This window comes from Hypanus sabinus, chromosome 2 (assembly GCF_030144855.1).
Source record: "Hypanus sabinus isolate sHypSab1 chromosome 2, sHypSab1.hap1, whole genome shotgun sequence".
NCBI classification, from domain to species: domain Eukaryota; kingdom Metazoa; phylum Chordata; class Chondrichthyes; order Myliobatiformes; family Dasyatidae; genus Hypanus; species Hypanus sabinus.
Genome location: NC_082707.1, coordinates 126,265,016 through 126,286,414, shown reverse-complemented (window position 1 = coordinate 126,286,414; position 21,399 = coordinate 126,265,016). Strand labels below are relative to the sequence as shown.

General features: G+C 38.9%; 1 long non-coding RNA gene across 2 annotated transcripts in view; it reads right to left on the bottom strand.

The window, feature by feature from the left end:
• The window catches only part of LOC132405416 (uncharacterized), a 77,589-nt gene that overhangs the window by 15,077 nt on the left and 41,113 nt on the right, over positions 1-21,399 (bottom strand). The window contains exon 3 of one of the 2 annotated variants that reach the window (XR_009515863.1): positions 1,213-1,699. The exons of the other annotated variant lie outside the window; for it this stretch is intronic. This is a non-coding gene — a long non-coding RNA (uncharacterized LOC132405416). Of the gene's footprint in view, positions 1-1,212; positions 1,700-21,399 lie in introns of those variants that run through there. 2 annotated transcript variants of the gene reach the window in all.

Below are 21,399 nucleotides of genomic sequence, written 5' to 3'. Positions count from 1 at the left end.
CTGGTTCAGGAATATGATGGTTGAGGGATAATAACTGTTCCTGAATCTAATGGTGTAGGATCTGAGGCCTTCATCTTGATGGCAAGAAGAGAGCATGGCCTGGATGGTGGAGGTTCTTGATGATAGTGAGGTATATCACTATTTTCTTCAGTGGTGATAAATTCTTTGTTTTTTCTGGGCTGTGCTCTCATTTAAGTGTAGTAGAATGACCCTCCATGGAAGACAACTCCATGATCTGAGCAGATTAAAATTTGACAAGGAAGTGTTGAATGCCTGGCTCAGAGTTGGAGACTTCTTCCCAGAAGCAGAGGGGTTCCTTGTGGCAATACAGGACCCGGTGGTTAACACAAAATATTATCAAAAGTATGTAATAAAAGACCAACAAGTTCAAGATGACAAATGTGAAAATGCCAAGAAAAACCAGAAACATTCCAACAGAGTACAGGATCCTGTAGCAGTTTGACACTATTTGATTGCTTACACAGGCACAATCAAGTGGTAAACATTGTTTACCAAAATCTTGTTTTAAAATAGAAACTCATAAAAGAAATCATACCTACCTGATCCGGTTTTAGAGTCAGAATGCCACAAATTACATTATGACTGATCCATAATTACAGATAGGATAATCCATAATAACTGTCTGGATTTAATAATACAGGCTAAAAAAGCAAGAACAACTTATTTAATAGATAGAACCATTACAAGCATACAAGACTTACAGAAATCAATTGTGACAAACATCAGAATTATGCTGAATTAAAAAAGGACAATGTAAGACTTTGAACATGAACAGGATATACATTGTCCCGATAGTAATATCTACAACTGGTATCATCCCAAAGGCACTAAAAAAATAGCATTAAATAATTAGGCCTACTCAGCAATATCTATATAAATCTTCTGAAAGCCACAATACAAAATACCACTTGAATAGTCCAAAAGTTCCCAGCAATTGAGAAATGAGTAGGCTTGTCTATGCCCATATCTCAACTTCACCAGCTTGAGCTGAGTAAAAATAAATGTCAATAATAATAATAATAATAATGATAATGATGATGATAATAATAATAATAATAATAATAATAATAATAATAATAATAATAATAATAATAACAAATAAATAAATAAATAAATAAATAATTATGTAATCAATATTCAGAATGTGAACCCAGAGTCCTTGAAAGTGAGTCCATAGGTTGTGGAATCTGCTCAGTGTTGGGGTGGGTGAAGTTCTCTACTCTGGTTCAAGAATATGATGCTTGAGGGGTAGTAACAGTTCTTGAACCTGGTGGTGTAGGACCTAGGCCTCCAACTTGATGGCCTGGATGGTGAAAGTACTTGATGATGGATACTGCTTTTCTGCTTCGGTGCACCTTGTAGATTTTGAAGATGGTGGAGAGGGCTTTACCAATAACCATAATAAAATCAATGAAAGAATGCACCCAACAGGGCAGACAACTTGTGTGCAAAAGGCAACAAACAGTGCAAGTACAAAAGAAAATAAAACAAATAATAAATCAATAAACAATAAATATAAAGTACATAAGATGAAGAGTCCTTGAAAGCGAATCCATTGGTGTGGAAACAGTTCAGTGATGGGACAAGTGAAGTTGAGTGAAGTAATCCCCTCTGGTCCAAGACCCTGATGGTTGAGGGGTAACTGTTCTTGAACCTATCGGTGTGAGTCCTGCGGGTCCTGCAAATAAATATTAATTCATTTATTGCTTATTGTAAATTACCGCTTTATTATGTGTAGCACTGTACTGCTGCTGCATAACAACTCATTTCACAACATATGCCAATGATATTAAACCTGATTGTGATTCACCATTCACTTCAAGCATCTTCCATAATTGATATGGATTGATATGTTGGCAAGAATTTAAGGATAGTGGACATGATTTTCATCTGTATCTGAACTGAAAAAGGAACAGTATGGGGTGAAGTGCTGATATCAATTTTTTTTTCCATTCTTGTAGATTACATTAGATTTCTACCATGGGAAAATTTCTACGTTTAGGATTCTGTACTAAACTGACATACTTGAAACCAGCAGATATATGGTTTAGCCAGGGGCTAAAGGTGAGCTTTTTGTTGAGAAGTCAGGAGTAATATTTTAACAACAGTATGACCTTGTTGTTTTATGCACTAAGTGCTTGATCTTCAACAGTTGAATTCAGAACATTTTTCATTGGCTGATAGTCTAAACCTTGCACTGGTGATGCACTTTATTTCATGATGAGATGATACTGTATATCTTAATGGATAAATATCATGAGTCCTATTCAAGTGCCAATTCTCATAAACTTGATGGGCAAGTAAAGAAGCTCGCTTTTGGTAAACTGATTCAATTTACTAGAGTAACCAATAGTTCTTAAAAACAATCAGATATTTTTTAGAAAAATACAGGAGTAACATTTTACTTTAAAGTATAGAGGAGTGCATCACTGGACAAGCTATAAAGCCCACGATGTTGATGCCAATTTATATTAAATGGCCCCTTCTTGTGTATTTTCTGTATCCCTCCAGTTTAGCTCAAACTTTAACCAGTTATTCAAAAACATTAAACATGGTCAAAAATTTTTTTTAAAAAGCATATGTATAGTGCATTCTGGTTAATTGGGACACATTGGCGCCGGTATATTTTGACCCAATTAAGTGGCTGCCCAGAATAAGCTAAAGTTTCATGGAAATAGTTATAAAGGTATATAAAAAATGACAACCCACCATTTATGTGAGTAACAAATCATGTACTTAAATGAAATACAGGACAAATTAGAACACCATTAATACAATACTATAAAACTGTGTATTTGTTCCTAATAGTTATCAATGGGGGAATTCATCCAGAGTAGGCTGCATTGTTTCTTTGATTGACTGTAAATGGAAAAAAAAGTCAGCACAGACACCTAGTACTGATAGTAGATTTCCATCGTATAATACTTCCAACGATGCATCCTTCAAATCATTTCATTGGAATATTCAAGATGATTGATGATACCTTCAAGTTCTTCAGAATTCCTAACTTGCAGAAGTAGTGAAACTCTTTTATTTTCACTCCCCGTGGTTTCTGACATCTCCAAGCCTAAATGCTTGAAATTGCAGTGAGCAAAACAGTTCTGCATCGTCTTACTGCATATTTCTTGCCAACTATCAGAATCAGAAACAGGTTTAATATCACTGGCATATGTTGTAAAATTTGTTATGGCAGCAGTACAATGTAATAAATGATAAATTAACCAAAAACTGAACTACAGTAAGTATATATATGTATATTAAATAGTTATATTAGGGTAAGTAGTGCAAAAGAACATACATTTCTTTTAAAAAGTAGAGAGGTGGTCTTCATGAGTTCAATGTCCATTTAGAAATCAGATGGCAGAGGAGAAGAAGCTGTTCTTGAATCACTGAGTTTATGTCTTCAGGCTTCTAAGCCTCCTTCCTAATGGTAACAACGAGAAGAAGACCTGTCCTGGATGGTGAGGGTCCTTGATGATGGAAGTGAATTTTCTGAGGCATCACTCCTTGAAGATGTCTTGGATACCACATAGGCTAGTACCCATGATGGAGCTGAATGATTTTACAACTCTGCAGCTTGCTACAATCCTGTGCAGTAGCAACCCCCGCCCCCATACCAGACATTGATTCAACCACTCAGACTGCTCTCCTTGGTACATCTGCAGAAGTTTTTGAGTGTTTTAGGTGACAAACCAAATCTCCTCGAACTCCTAATGAAATATAGCTGCTGTCTTGCCTTCTTTATAGCTGCAGTGATATATGTTAGTGATATATTCTTTATATGTTGGGACCAGGTTAGACCCTCAGAGATATTGACACCTAGGAACATGAAATTGCTCACTCTCTCCACTTCTGATCCCTCTATGCGGATTGGTTTGTGTTCCCTTTCTGAAGTCTGTAAACAGCTCTTTAGTCTTACTGACATTAAGAGCAAGGTTGTTGTTGTGACACCACCCAACTAGTTGGTATATCTCACTCCTGTACATCCTCTTGGCACCATTTGAAATTCTGCCAACAATGGTTGTATCATCAGTAAATTTATAGATGGCATTTGAACTATACCTAGCCACATTGTCTTGGTTTAGAGAGAGTGGAGCAGTGGGCTAAGCACACATCCCTGAGGAGCACCAGTGCTGACTATCAGTGACAAAAGTCATTAATTTTTGAAGACAAACACATATAATTGACACTATTTAAAAACTTGTTGCTCTAAGCACTGTGTTGTGTCTCACAACCATGCAAGTGCAAGTGACTAATGCTAGTTAAAAACTGTTTGGCAACAGTCTCTTGTCCCAATTAAGTGCCATGTTGTCCCAAGTAAATGAAGACAATCCCGGCTATTTTCTCAATTAGTTTTTGTTCTTTGAGTTTTCCCAAATAAGTGGCTGCTCCAATTAATTGATGGCCCAATTAGGCAGAATCCAGTGTATATATTTTTATTGATACTTTTGGCCATTGCACTTTCCAGTTAACAAAATAGTACTTCTATGTTAAATTTCTAATGGCCCTCACCAACATTATCTGACTGAACTATATATGATTTCCATTTTCATTTTTTTTCCATTTCCAATTTCCATTTGTATTGTCTTTTTCATCTAAATTACACTGGACAACAAAGATTTTGCTTCCTGAATATCTTTAAGTGTATCTTATGAATTTTGGGCTACTGATCATGAAATTTCACTATCACACACCATTTTTTAAATATACTTATGTTTATTATTTCAATTCATATTTCAAGTCAATTAAAATGTTGCCTACGATGTAAGCTGGAAAGTTTTCTATCTTGTCCAGGCATGCTTGGCCATGCTTAGGCTGCTGCATGGCAGGAGAGGTTTTAGTAATAATTATTGGGTTCAGGACTGTAATTTGCTATCACCAGGCACAAAAACTTCTATGAAGGATTTTGATATTTGAGACAGATGCTTCCCAGAATAACTGATGCCAAGATTAAGGAAAGCATTTTTGTTGTCCGCAAATCAAACAGGTCATCAATGACAGGCAATTTGAAGAATTTCTAGTGGGTCCGGAGAAAATCACATGGAAGGCATTCAAGGAAGTTGATGAAATTTTCCTCGGCATCTACAAAACACCAAGCTACCTACAGCTGGTTGAAAGCATGCTTCAAGCATATAAAACCATGAAATGCAACATGTCACTAAAGATTCATTTTCTGCATTCATACTCAGACTACTTCCCTGCAAATCTTGATGCTGTTAGTGACGGTCATGGAGAAAAGATACCAGGGCAACTGAAATCCATAAATGCTTGTTGGACACTTAAATGAGAAGCCTCAGACACTGAGTACAAATGAAAATTATTAACAAAATATTCTTAACTTAGTTGAACTATTGCAAAGCATCAGCACCATTATGCAATTAAACACATTATATTCAACAAAAGTTAATTTGTTATTTCTCCAAATTCCTACGTGATACAAGTAGTCTGAAATTATATTTGTGTTCATCTTCAAGCAGTCTATCATTAACAAAAAAATTCTGAAGCAACACTTCTGAAAAAATTTGTTGTCCAGTGTTATTATTCTTTTTTGTAATTTATTTTTTATTGAAGTTCATCATCAAACAAACATTTCCATAAGATGTATTTCAAACATTGTACATATATATCATATAATCATATATGTCGCAAATCTCCACATAGTATTTATCTGATGTATACACTTATAGAAAAGAGCAGAAGGAAAAAAACAAGCAAAAGGAAGAAACTATGTATTATTCTAAAATATTTCACTGGAGTGTTATTATTCAAAAATTGACCTCAAGAGTCAAAAGCAGGACTAGGGCAGGTGGTCAAATATTTGGTCAAGGAGATCATTTTTAGGAATGCTCTTAAAAGAAGGCCGGGGAGAGAAGTTCTCAAGAACGTAGTGCTAAGGGCTTGCTACCAAAACAGGGTGCATGATATATAAGGATACATTTTTCTTAAATGATCACCGAGTTGAGAATGCCAAAAAGAAATAGAGGAACAAGCCCTTGGTGGCACTTGAAGATAAGACTTTTAAATATCAGCATGGTGCTGGTGTGGAAGCCTTCACTGTTCCAGGAGCCCTAGGTCTATGGATATATAGACTAAATATGCTAAATATGGTTAGGGCAATGGCATTTAGGATGAATGTAAGTTCATAAATGCTTGTACATGCCTGTGAATATCATCCTTGAATTGTGAGGCAAAACGTAAATTCTAACTTTGCTGGCAGCTTTCGGGGAACAGTGATTGTCACTGGATTCACAAAAGAGTTGATAGGCTTATGCTTAACTCATTTACATGGAAACTTACTTCCATGTGTTATACTACACAGAAGAGTTGCCCAGTGTTGTGGGGTGGAATTTCATAGGTCATCCAGACAGGTCACAAGTTAACCATTGTAATTGGTCTTAGGTTCTCAAACAGTTGTTTCTTGTTTTTATATTTATTAAGCATTTTTCTATTGAAACACTTTCTCAATATTATTAATTATTCAGGAAATATCCCATGGGTCTTAATGAACAAATGTTTGGGAAGCATTGCATTGCATCAATTACTTGGATCATTTATCATTTAAAACCTTATTACAGGGCTCAAAGTCCTGAAGGTATCTCTGAGGACAATGGATTTGCTCTAGGGGCCCTACCCAAAGTATACAAGAGTGCAATTTAAATTTATGAATTAGGTTTACAGTGACTGAACAATGTATTGGGCAGGTGCAATGTAGTCTGAAATTAGTAATTTTGGTTTCAAGCAAAACATAGAAATGATATATTCTATATATTTGTTAAACTAAGTAGACAGACGTCACTTCACACATCTGTGAAACACTAACTCAATCTGATTTCACTGCTGTTAATACCAGGCCATATCTATTGAAATTGCTGTTTTCATCTTGTTTCTCTCATTAGATTCTAAGCTGCACTTTATTCCCCTTAGGTCAGAATTTGTTTTCATTTTAGCTCTGTTCAATAACACATCCACAACCAGCAAGATATACTTCTGAACACTATTTGTTGAGAATTTAATTCCCCTTGTGGCCTACTGGCTACAAATCATATTAGTCTCATGACATCTGAATATGAGCTAGGATAATTGTCACAAGAGTTTTGCATGTAAAATCAGATTTATTCCCCAGTGGGGCACAAATCGGGAGTCTTCTCAATTACTAAGAACTTTTGTCCATCATAATTACCTACACTATGGCTTAATAGGTACATCTACCTATGAATGAACAAATAAGGTTACCAAATCCAGTAAAATACCATTTGCCATACTAATCACATGAGAAACAGATAATGTGACAATGACTTGTAATCAAATATGAATGCCTCTCCAATTTAAATCTGTTTTTTAGTGAGCCAGTGATGGGAAATGTAAACTGCCATTGCTGTGCGCCCTTTTTCACCAATGCATGCAGAAGGCTAGCTTCTCCCAGGCTGCTCATATGCAAGATTTATTGGCGCCACTACTCTTACAGCTAGCTTGAACTATTTGTCTTCTGAGAACCCAACTGAAAAACAAGGCCTTGGGCACAGATGGTATCCCCAATTAAATTCTGAAATTTGGCAGTGAAGGGCTTCAATCAGAAATCAACAATTTTATCATGTACTAGGAGACTTCAGAGGTTCCAAAATCATGATGAGATTGAAAAAAGTACACAAGACTGTGGATGACAGAAGAGTTTCCAGCAACACACACAAAATGCTGGTGGAACACAGCAGACCAGGCAGCATCTATAGGGAGAGGCACTGTTGACGTTTCGGGCCAAGACCCTTCGTCAGGACTAACTGAAAGGAAAGATAGTAAGAGATTTGAAAGTAGGAGGGGGAGGGGGAAATGCAAAATGATAGGAGAAGACCAGAGGGGCTGGGGAGAAGCTGAGAGCCAGAAAGGTGATTGGCAAAAGGGATACAGAGCTAGAGAAGGGAGAGGATCATGGGATGGAAGGCCTAGGGAGAAAGAAAGGGGGAGGGAAGCACCAGAGGGAGATGGAGAACAGGCAGAGTGATGGGCACAGAGAGAAAGAAAAAAAAAGGAGGGGGAAAAGAAAACAAAAAAAACTAAGAAGGGGAGGAGGGGCACTAATGGAAGTTAGAGAAGTCAATGTTCATGCCATCAGGTTGGAGGATACTCTGCCGGTATATAAGGTGTTGTTCCTCCAACCTGAGTGTGGCTTCATTTTGACAGTAGAGGAGACCATGGATAGACATATCAGAATGGGACTGGGATGTGGAATTAAAATGTGTGGCCCCTGGGAGATCCTTCCTTCTCTGGCGGACTGAGAGTAGGTGTTTCGCAAAACGGTCTCCCAGTCTGCATTGGGTCTCACCAATATATAAAAGGCCACACCAGGAGCACCGGATGCAGTATACCACACCAGCCGACTCACAGGTGAAGTGTCGCCTCACCTGGAAGGACTGTCTGGGGCCCTGAATGGTGGTGAGGGAGGAAGTGTAAGGGCAGGTGTAGCACTTGTTCCGCTTGCAAGGATAAGTGCCAGGAGGGAGATCAGTGGGAAGGGATGGGGGGAACAAATGGACAAGGGAGTTGCTTAGGGAGCGATCCCTGTGGAAAGCAGAAAGAGAGGGGGGAGGGAAAGATGTGCTTGGTAGTGGGATCCCGTTGGAGGTGGTGGAATTACACGTTGGATCCGGAGGCTGATGGGGTGGTACGTGAGGACAAGGGGGACCCTATCCCAAGTGGGGTGTGGGCAGGTGGGTTGAGGGAAGATGTGTGGGAAATGGGAGAGATGCGTTTGAGAGCAGAGTTGATGGTGGAAGAAGGGAAGCCTCTTTGTTTAAAAAAGGAGGACATCTCCTTCATCCTGGAATGAAAAGCCTCATCCTGAGAGCAGATGCAGCGGAATTGTGAGAAGGGGATAGCATTTTGTCAAGAGACAGGGTGGGAAGAGGAATAGTCCAGGTAGCTGTGAGAGTCTGTAGGCTTATAGTAGATATCAGTGGATAGGCCATCTCCAGAGATGGAGACAGAAAGATCAAGAAAGGGTTTCCATGCTATTTAACTCTATGACAAGTTCAATTGTAGTACTTATAAAGGGGTCTCAAAGTGGAAGTCATCATTAGGGTCTTCCAAGTATCTAAAATCTGCTCTCTGAGCCATGTTGATTACACCATTCACCTAGAGGCACAGTGGATATACTCTGCACCTCGGCAACTTCAAAAGAAATACAGGGAGTAGCATTAACCACTGTGTATAACTGTTTTTTTCTGACTCACTAAATCTTTGACCGTCAATCAGAAAGGATTATTGAATTAAATATTTAAATTCAGCTGCCCACAAGAATTCATTCACTTGGTGCACAAGCAATGATCCTAACCAAAATGTCTGGATAAGTTCAGTGCAGAGCAGTATCCAACAAGGCTGTGCCATTGCTCCAACATTTCTCAATCTTACTCAGTGAATTTCTATAGTTCACCTTCAACAAGCTTCCCATGGGGGCGAGGGCAGAGCTAAGCTTTCAAACAAATCTGAATCTACTTAACGTACCACAACTCTAGAACCAAGATTAACCCCATCCTCAACTTTAAACTGCAGAATACACAGAATGCATCTTGGAGGCCAGCTTCCAAGCCATTGTTAACCTGTTCACTGAAGTATCAGTGGGGGTGGGCACAGAAACTGTTGCATAACAAAGATTCCATATCAACCGACCTCTACTGCACAACATTGTCCTCCATCTATAAAATTTCATGACAAGGAAACTGATCAACGAGCTTCAAAACCTCAGCCTCAGTACCTCCTTGTACAATTTGATCCTCGATTTCCTCATTTGCAGACCCCTTTCTGTTCGGATTGGCAACAACGTCTACTCTACAATCTCCATCAGCATCGGAGATCCATGAGCCAGTCTTCATTGGAGAATCGGAGGTGAAGAGGGTCAGCAAAGTTAAATTCCTCACTGTTATCACGTCAGAGGACCTTTCCTGGGCCCAGCACTTAAGTGAAATTATGAAGAAAGCCCAGCTGTGCCTTTACTTCCTAGATAGTTTGTGAAGATTTGACATGACATCTAAAACTTTGCCAAACTTCTATCGATATGTGGCGGAGAGTATGTTGACAGGCTACATCACAGGCTGGTATAGATACAGCAATGCCCTTGAATGGAAAATCCTATGATAAAGCAGTGGATATGACCCCGCCTATCACAGGTAAAACCCTCCGCACCATTGAGCATATCTACATGGAGTGCTGTCGAAGGAAAGCTCCTTGCAGATGTGTTCAATGGACATCTATGTTGTGAGGATCCCCCACCACCTAGTTTATGCTCTCTTCTCGCTGCTGCCACCTGGAAGAAGGTACAAGAGCCTCAGGATTCACACCACCAGGTTCAGGAGCAGTTACTACTCCTCAGCTATTAGACTCTTAAACCAGAGGGGATTATTATACTCTACTTCACTTGCCCTACCTCAACCCATGCCTCACTTTCAAGAATTCCTCAGCTTATGTTATCAATATTTATTGCTAGCTTATTTATTAATTACATTTTTTGTATTTGTTCAATCTGTTGTCTTTAACAGACTGGTTGTCCACCCTGTCAGGTGTGGTATTATGGATATTGGATATACTGAGAATGCTGGCAAGAAAACAAATCTCAGTGTTATATATGGTGACATACTGTATATGCACTTTGATATTATACTTATTTTGAACTTTGCGCATGGATGGAAAACATAGATTATTTATTTTAACTTAGACAGCACCTTACAGATAAAATAGATTTCAATTATAAAGTCTAACGTCAATGTGCCAGCACAGCCATTGGTCACTTGAGAAAAGGCTGCAAATATGGAAACAAACAGATGGTTTAATGAGCACCGTTGTTCCCTGTCCACCAACGTACTTCTGCAATAGAGACTACCTACAACAGGTATCTCAAGACAATGCAATGATACCACTAATGCTACCTCCAAATCCACATATCATTCTCAATTCCAAAGAATTGCCAGGGAAGAAGAAGAAGAATTAGACTCATCTTGATGCACTTAAAGCAAGGTGTATTGTAGACATGGTAGATACATTCAAAAAAGATCCTTTTCCCTATAGCCTGATGTAGGAGAGCCAAGTCTCCAAGGTTTCTGGACCTGTACAAGAGTTGCAGTGGTATCAGTGTACTATCTAATCAGGAAGTAAGCAGGACTTCCAAATGAACTATCAAAGGAATTCCTGAGATTCAGCACAGAGATGAGGTAGGCAATGTCACAATGCAATGCAGCAATATATCTCATGGCCACCCATGCTTGGTCAAGATCGTTGCTGTATTTCACATATGTACTATGGAATATCATGAAGTTGTGAATGCAAGTATTTATGTCTAAGACCATATAATCAAGTGCCCAGGGAATTGTGTTTAATCTGCATCCTCCCAGATTAATGAACAGTTTAAGAGTGGAATACCATTAAGACTACAGCAAACTGGAAAATTAACCCCCAATTTGTCTTGACTGTTCAAACAGTCCAAAGGCCTTCTGACAGCAGAACTCTTTTGAAAAGTTTATTTTATTGTTGCAAATCAATGGTGATTGATTATGTCATAATGTTGATGTAATGGGAATAACCTGACAAGCAGTATAAATGGAAGTGTTTACGACTGTGTTATGTACTGCTGATCTTTATAAATAAAGTATATTGTGACATTAGGACTTAGATGCATTGCCAGTTCCTGCTCCTAACAAGTAATTCTAGGAATATTAACATTGAAAATGTCCAGTAAATGAGAGTTCCAAATATGAACTGCATATCTGAGATATTGTGCTTCAGTAGATACGTTGCTACAACCTGGTGATAATTCATCAGAATAATTCCTGGGATATAGAAATATTGCTTTGCAAATACACAGCAGAGGCAAACATAGGATTATATATAAAACCTTCTGTGTTATTTGCTGTCAGAGCAATTCATTTACCCAGTAAGAGCTAATAATAAATAACTAGTCCATAAAACAAATCCATTGGCAAAGCAAAATAAATTAATGTTATTTGGAGATGATTCATCCATTGATGTAATTTACCATTCAAATGAACTGTTAAATCGGCTTGCTGTTGATGTGTCCCTTTAAAGGCCTAAGTATTTTTAGATCCAAAAGCCTGAAATATATGTGATATTAAAAAATTATGGTGTAAGTTACTGACATTAAGTGACTAGAGGAACATTTAACAGCATTCTGCTCCTGAAGAAGCCACTTAATCTCAGAAGTTAAAGAAATAAGTGTCATGAATGAATCTGAAAGTGAACACTTAAAGACATTGTAATTTCACAGACTCAGACCACAGTTAACTACAAGAGGCCAGCAGTACAGTGTATAAGTTTATTTCCTTGGGAGTCGCCATTCTGCTTTTTTAATGTTAACTTAACTTCTGAATCATGCGTTAAGCAGCTGTATGTAGATATCCTACCGCATAATTTAAGAACCCTCTTTCAGAGAAATACTTTCAGAAGCTCTTCATTATTTCCGTTCTTCTGTTCTTTTTTGGGTGCAACCTCTGCTTTAAATAGCAACACTGTCGGCTGTGTTATATGGTTTCAGGCTGCTGAGATTTACTTGGTTCTACATCTAGCTGCTGTAATATATTCTCATTAAAGGGACAGTGTCCGAAACTGCTCAGCTGTCAGAATCACTAAAACAATAAGGCAGTGACTAATTCAATATCCCTTCTGGTAGTTTACCTCTTGCATGGTGAGGGAGGGGATATTCTAATTGCTGTCATTTCCTCTGCGCAATAAAAAACGAAGAAAATATCAGCCAGGATTCCTATTCCTGTCCAAGAGGCTCTTAAATACCTCTAATGTTTTAGCCTCCACCACCATCCCTGCCAAGTCTTTCCAGGCACTGACAACCCTCTGTGTAAGAAACTTACCCCTGATGTCTCCCCTAAACTCCCCTCCCTTAATTTAGTCCATTTGCCCTCTGGTGTTTGCTATTGGTGCAATGCTCTGGGAGACTTGTATCATATCAGATATGGTTGCGGAGGGGACCAAAACAAAGCTGGAAAGCGTAAAATAATAAAAAAGTGACAGATATGGAATTTTTTTTTTCTGTGACTCTGAGGCTTGCTGTCAGGGTGATTGTATCTGAGGCTTGCCACTGTTTGCAGATGGCTCTGTCTTGCAGAACATCCAAGCCAGTGACCCCATCAGGACTCTTGGAGTCACATCACTGCAAAAGCTTAATGCAGCTATGGGTTGTAGGCGAGGATTGCGGTGATGGGGCTTGATGTGTGAGCACTTGTATCTTAGGATTTCCTGAAGGATATTAACAAACTCCACTGTTTATAATTGGCGAGTTTAAATCAGTGCAATTACATGAATTTGAGCCAAGCAATTAGGCCATAAATTTTAAAAATACCTCCAGTAAAGTGTAACATTACCCGACTCCTCATCCTCAGTTTCTTCCCCTGGAGCATCATGACTCACTGGTATACAAGTGCCAAATGTATTTCAATACAACCCACTCAAATTGCTCTTGACAGTAGTTGTAAGCAAGCTATTTAATGATGGAGATTTATCATGTAAGGTCCACAAATTTTCTCTTTCAAGCAGGGGACTTCTTCTTCCAGGGAATGTACTTCATACAGTAATAAAATCAGGACATGACATTGCCCTCACATAGGAACTAAATGATCTCCATGTTTCATTATAATTTTTACAACATATTGATATGTCACTGATGTTCCATCTGCAAATATTTCATTACAGAAATGTTGTGAGGTTATTGCACAAGATCCAGACCCTCATTGCCCTTCCCTTCCACATCCCCTTGTGGTGATGTGGAATCCAAGCAACAAACTCAAAATGCTGGAGGAACTCAGCAGGACAGGCAGAATCTCTGGAGAAAAGCACTCTTGTTGTTTTAGGCCGAGACCCTTCAGCAGGAATGGAGAAAAAAGGCTGAGGAGTAGATTGAGAAGATGGGAGAGGAGAGAGAGAAACACCAAACTTCAGTTTTCCTGCACACCTCAGAATGTGCCAGTTGGCAGCGTTGGACATATTCTTGCACCAGAAGACCAACAAGTTTTCAACAGACCAGGGGGGTGTGGGGGGGGGGGTGTGGATGGGTGTCTTTTACCAAGCTGATGATCTTACAGCAGTCATACCTAGCATTAGCCTGTAAGGTCAGCAGAGATCACAAAATGAATCCTGGCTCTCATCTAATCTAAATATAACATTTGCCTTAAGGTTGTCAAAGTTAATTCTGATTGCATGTACCATCAAATTCAGCCCACCAGCTTATCTGAATATTTCTGATCTTAATTCAGTAGAGTGATGGTAAAAGAAAACCCAACCAGTTGTTCACTGCCAATCTCCAGAACTTGTATGTTCACATCTAAATGTTGATTTTATTCATGCACTATGTATGTATTCATGTACAATGCAAAATTCTTAATTAAGCGCATATATGTAGCTAGGGTGCCTAAGACCTTTGCACAGTACTGTATTTGTCAACAAGGGAGCAGACAGGAAGTTTGTAAATCAGGCAGGAGCAAAGGATGTTGGGAATGGTGAGGGTGGACTGCCTCAGGAGGGGTGTGGGACAGGTGACAGAGAAGGAGTGCCAGGTGATGGGGTGGTGGCACGGGTCCAGACACACCCAACCCTGAGACACCAAGCAAGGTCACTTGATGCCAGACAAATTGGTTTATTGACACACGAAAAAATCTGCAGATGCTGGAAATCCAAGCAACAAACTCAAAATGCTGGAGGAACTCAGCAGGACAGGCAGAATCTCTGGAGAAAAGCACTCTTGATGTTTTAGGCCGAGACCCTTCAGCAGGAATGGAGAAAAAAGGCTGAGGAGTAGATTGAAAAGATGGGAGAGGGGAGAGAGAAACACAAAGTGATAGGTGAAACCAGAAGAGAGAAGGATGAAGTGAAGTGCTGGGAAGTTGATTGGTGAAAGAGATACAGAGCTGGAGAAGGGAGAGAACAGAAGACCATAGAAGAAAGAAAAGGGGGAGGAGCACCAGAGGGGGAGAACAACACCAGAAGTTTGAGAAATCGATGTTCATGCCATCAGGTTGGAAGCTACCCAGATGGAATATAAGGTGTTATAACCCGAGTGTGGCCTCATTGTGACAGTTGAGGAGGCCATGGATGGACATATCAGAAGGGGAATGGGAATGGAATTAAAATGGACGATCACTAGGAGATCCCGCTTCTTCTGCCAGATGGAGTGTTGGTGGTCAGTGAAACGGTTTCCAAATTTACATCGGGTCTTACAGATATACAGGAGGCCACACTGGGAACATTGGAAATCCAAAGCAAAGGGTCTCCAACCTGAATTGTTGACTCAGTTTCTCTGCCCACAGACGTGACCTGTACTGTTAAGTATATTCAGCATTTCCTGTTGTTGTTAATTCTTCCCGTAGATTGTCCCTAGTTAGTAGTTAAATCCATGCAAACTTAAAGGGTGGGGTGTCTAAAGGAAATTAGACATGTTATGAGGATGTTAGGAGAATTCAGGGTGACTTGGATAGACTGGGTGAGTGGGCAGATACTTGGCAGATGATGTTTAATGTGAATAAGTGTGAGGTTATCCACTTTGGGAGTAAGAACAGGAAGGCAGATTATTATCTGAATGGTGTAGAGTTAGGTAAGGGAGAAATACAAAGAGATCTAGGAGTCTTTGTTCATCAGTCACTGAAGGTGAATGAGCAAGTACAGCAGGCAGTGAAGAAGGCTAATGGAATGTTGGCCTTTATTACAAAGGGTTAAGGAAGGACATCCTGGCTGTACAGGAAGTGCAGCATAGATTCACGAGGTTAATTCCTGGGATGTCTGGACTGTCTTACGCAGAGAGGTTTAGAGAGACTGGGCTTGTACAAGCTGGAATTAAGGAGATTGAGAGGGGATCTGATTGAAACATATAAGATTATTAAGGGATTGGACAAGATAGAGGCAGGAAATATGTTCCAGATGCTAGGAGAGTCCAGTACCAGAGAGCATGGTTTGAGAATAAGGGGTAGGTCATTTAGGACAGAGTTAAGGAAAAACTTCTTCTCCCAGAGAGTTGTGGGGGTCTGGAATGCACTGCCTTGGAAGGTAGTGGAGGTCAATTCTCTGGATGCTTTCAAGAAGGAGCTAGATAGGTATCTTACGGATAGGGGAATCAAGGGATATGAGGACAAGGCAGGGACCGGGTATTGATAGTAGTTGATCAGCCATGATCTCAAAATGGCGGTGCAGGCTCAAAGGGCCGAATGGTCTACTTCTGCACCTATTGTCTATTGTCTATTGTCTGTAATTGATAGTATTCATCAATGGACAAAAATAATTTCTAATGAAGCAGTGGGAGGACTATGTAGATCCATGTTAACTCCTAGTTTTGTGTCTACCCAGCATTTTTTTCAGTAGCAGTTGAAAGTGGCCACGGATGTATTTCAATCGAAATATATCGACATGACATAACAGTCCATTCAGCCTATTGAGACCAGGTTGACCATGAACCCCTAATTAAACTGATCCTACCTTAATACCATTCTCTCCATATTCTATTGATTCCTTTCATACTCTACCATTTACCTACACACTAGGGGCAATTTGTTGGGACATGGCAGGAAACTGGAACACCTGGAGGAAGAGAGAATGTTCATATTTCATACAGACAACACCTGAGGTCAGGACTGAATCCATTTCTCTGACACTGTGAGGTAGTGACTCTATTACCTGAATCACCACACTGTCTTCTTCAGAAGTGGAAGGAAAAATAGCCAGAACGGAATGAAGGAACAGGGAACTGGGTCAAACATGAAAGCAGGGTATGGGATCGGAGAGCTGGCGAGCTACTGGAGTGAGAGATCGGAGATCTGGGTGAAGGATTGGAGAGCTTTGTGAGAGATTGGTGACATCGAATGAGAGGTTGTTGTTGCGGCATCACTCAGTTAGATTTCCAGTCACCCTCCTATATGCAGATTTGTCACCACCTTTGATTCAGCCTATGATAGACTGGTGGATAAAGTGAGGAATCAGAACACTGGTGCATTCCCCAAAGTATACGTGCAGAAATGTCAAGACATGTGCAGGATTTTGGAGCTATACCAAGGTGCTTACAAATAGAATAATTATCTTGCAAGTCGACAGGATAAAGTACTTAATATTAAATCTATATAAACATAATATTAATATTGAATCTCAGAAATGCACATACAGTGTGTTTTTGTTTGGATAAATCCTGAAAACAGGAGCATAAATAACATAGGTGCCCCTTGTTTAACCTGATTTAGGAAATAGGTCGATGTTGATATCAAGGAATCGACAAAAAATTAGCTGCATAAATTATGTACAGATTGTTTTAGTGGGATTGCTTAGATACCCTGTACGTTAATAGTAGAGAGGTTGCTAGGGAACCATCTGATATAATTTTCAGGCTGAGTGAGCAAACAGGGGACAATTACTTATATTTGTACAGAATGAAAATAAATGAATAAAATTACAGCTCCTGTTTTAAAATGGAGCAGTAATCTGGCAAATGGGGTAGTTGAATGGGATGGGATGAAGAAGTTTGTGAATTGGGTGGACTGAAGAAGTGACTAAAAGAAAAACTTGAATTTATTTAGCTCCGTTCACATCCCTTTAAGGATAGTGCAGGGCACTTTAAATGTAATGATGTTTGTCACCTTTATAATGTTGGAAATATTGCAGTCAATGTGTGTGTAGCAAATAAGTTGGTCAATAGCCAAATCTGTTTTAATGAGGATTGAGGATCATTATTAGCCAGGATCTCTGGCAGACCCTTTGAAACAGGGATCACATACATCAACCTGAGAGAACAGGCCAGTAAATTTCCCAACACATGACGTCCATCACAAGCCATCGGCAGATTCACCTCCCATGCCTGATTTTATGATGATAACAGGATCCAGGCCTAATTTGTGTGAGTAATATCAATCCTGCTACTTTACTGGGAAGAAGATCAATTTATAACTGCAAAGACACGTTATAGTGTAGTTGCACAACCTACTTTCAATGTTTCAGCCATTGTCAGTGCCTCAGCTGTGTTGTGGTATAAAAAGCTTCATTCAGTATGTCAAGCTGCAGAGGCAAACCAGGAATGCAGTACTATTTACTGGAATGATTTTTAAGATTTCCACAGAAATTCAGAGTGTTTATTGAGCACTGCATGATAAGTAATATTGTGGTGTGAAAATAGGTTATCAGATTTACATGGAGATCCTACGTTCTGTTTATCCTCTTTAAAGCACTTCTTGCTACATTCCCTGAAGCAGCCCATTTTCTGTTTACCAGTGGAATTGTGAAAAGATTTATTCAATGCCACATACTCTATTTTCCTCTTACACTTCTGTCAGTTTAAATCCCATATGTATACTAGTAAAGGCCATTACATTATCAGTAGTCTACCTGTTAGCTGTGTGAAATTTGGAAAATGCCAGCCTTTTAGACAAAGAAACCTGAGAAATGACCTGATATCTGATGAACACACTATCTCCATGATTGAGGTGTTTTTCACAATGCTGAAACCAGACATGTTGCATAAAGACTTTGCCAGGTGAATCCAGTCAGCAATAGGGATAGACTGGCCACAAGGTTTTAGAATATTAAATTCATTTAACAAGGAGTGAGGTGATCAGAATTTCCTGAGCTGAAGTCCAAAGTTGGTCAGAAAGTTGCAAGAAAGTGTAGTCTCGACAACCTCCACATCACAGATACAGTATTTGCCAGAATGCAAATGAAAGCTTAATCTAATTAAAAGAGAAATAAACTTTGGAGCTAATGTGATGGTTGTAAAACCTGCACAAAGCTGCTAGCTGTTTAGAGCCATCTGATGATTGGGGACTACTGGCAAAATTTCATTTTGCAGTATATCTGAACCCTTTTTCACCTTTAATCATTGGTAAAGGTGTCATTGATTGGAATGGAGTTTTGGCATAAATTGTTTGGTTTGACTTGTTTATACAAGTGATGCCTGGTGAGGAAAACAAAGCACATCAAAGCAGCACATAGTTGTGGGAAAACCAAGCTACGAACTTCAAGGTCAACAAAATGCCAGACGTAATTGCTTTATTATTTCTACAATCTGTAGTCAAAAGGTTCAGCATGTGTTGGAAAATTACAAGCACATTGCAAATAAGTTATACCATTCCTTTGTGGACTTGGACTTGCAGCCTCTGTGTATTTTCTAGTTTTCCAGGTTTTTTTAAATTATTGTCTAGAAGGTTCTAATTTGTACAGGATTGCTGATGAGGAATCCTCCACCCATCTCAGTACATGTTGTGAGTCTACAAGAAACTAAAAGCAAATCCCAACCTGTATTCAGTTGAATTCGATGAAAGTTCCCTTCTTGTAAATCACTTCTGGATTGCTCATACAGACTGGGAACCTTGACTTAGAAGTTACTGCACTTCATATTTTTTTTCAAATTATAATAATATTGGGAGTCAATTGTTGGTGATTTTTTTGTTTCAAAGATAAAGTTTATTCATAATTTATATATATTACACAGTGCAAAAACTTTTTTTTAACATTCTTAATGCCATTTGGTCAATTGATTAAATAGTGTTAACACTTTATTAAAACATGCCACTCATATGACCCCGCTGGGATGATACGTCCTTTCAATGTTTGAGGGGCTTCACCAAATATTACAGAAAAGAATTATTGTTGGGCTCTGCTGAAGCTGAAATTGGTGGTTTTAGTCCATCTGATGAGTCACGTTTTCTTCAAGATCCAAACAACAGCAAAGTGTGATTTTTACAGTTTTCTCTTAAAGGGACATACAAACAACATACTTCCATCTACAGTTGTTATTAAATGAATAAAAGTTTTAATTAAAAAATTCTGTATTGTGAGAGCCATTCCTTGTAGTCTGAAGGGTTCGATAGGTTGATGTTGACAGAACGTGTAGGAGACATGTTCTTTATACATGGTCTCCACAGAAACTCTCCAGGTACTCCTGGTAAGAGATTGCCAAGAAAATCTCTATAAGGACATTGATGCAGTTTACGTATGTCACCAGTGGAAGCTACAATACATGTCTGTATTCCCACAGCCTGGTTCTATGGGTTAAGGAAAGTAGATGAACCCTACTCTCCTTGAATTTTGAGTTTGAATGCCCTCTGATCACCCCAACATCAGCAATAGTTTGGAATGATAATGAGATGAAAAATCTGAGAATGACTATGACCCTAATTCTATGGACATAAGAATCAAAGCATGCATGTCAGGCTGTGAACTGGGCATTGGAGGTCAGAGATTTCAATAAGGATAGTTTGACTGTCGGTCCTTTAAATAGCCACGTTTCAGTGGAAACTACATTAGTAAAAGTTGACTTCATTTTAGTAAAGAACTATCATTTTTAAGAACAGTGAGGTTGAAAAACTCATCTCAGCAGGATTTCATATTGATACTATCAATATATTGATATATTGGGGAAAATTGACACTGGAAATTATCTGGAGGTAGTGAAAATCTCACCAAAAATTAAGGGATACATTTCCTAATTGGTGCCAAAACCACTAAATATATGTGCAGAATTTCTCTAAGGGTTAACCTAGTTCTTAGCAGCACCGTACCTTGGTTTTGAAGATGTGTGAATGACCTTTTATTCCCTTGACTAAATTTTACAGTTTTTATCCTTAGGGTGCTAATGACAAGTTGAGTTCTGCTCCATCAACACAGACTATGAACTGAACTCGATACATCCTGCCCGTATAATCCTATTTCTCACTTTAATTCATCCTGTAAACTCTGCTATTATGTAGGTTGATCTTCAGCCTTTAGTAACAGAGATTTCCTCTTGTTTGTGAATGACAAGGATCTCCATTTGAAAATATTTGTAATTCCTTTGCTATGAAGTTAAAATTAGTTTCTTACTTTCAATATAATTCATTCTTCTAGCATTTGTATTTGCCTTTCACTTGAAGTGACAAATGCTTTTGCTATTAGGGGTTGCAGTATGCTGTTTTTCCACTGGGAGCTCCAGCTGTAGAATGATCTCAAAGAATCCCTTGTTACCTCAGCTGCTATCTATCATTTTCCTGGGCTTCATTATACCAGTAAAGATATTCCTTATGGATTATCCCAGCACTAGTGAGCTCAACCATAATTCTTTCTCATGCAACATAATTGTATCAACACAAGAATACAATGCTTGAGACAGCAGAATTTGTCTAATTTTTAGAACTCAATTACTGACCGTCTAATGATACAATTTGTATTTTCTTGGGATATTGAGCAATTATTTTAATTCTCCTACCAAGGATTGTGTCCCTGCTCAGACTTAACAAGCTTGCCACCAAAGATGTTATGTAATTGGATTGGAAACTTAAAATCTGTACAGCAGTGCTGAGAGAATAAACCAGCTTATACTACTGTGTGTAATGAAGGACATTAAGGACAAAGTCTACATGGGAAGCAGTA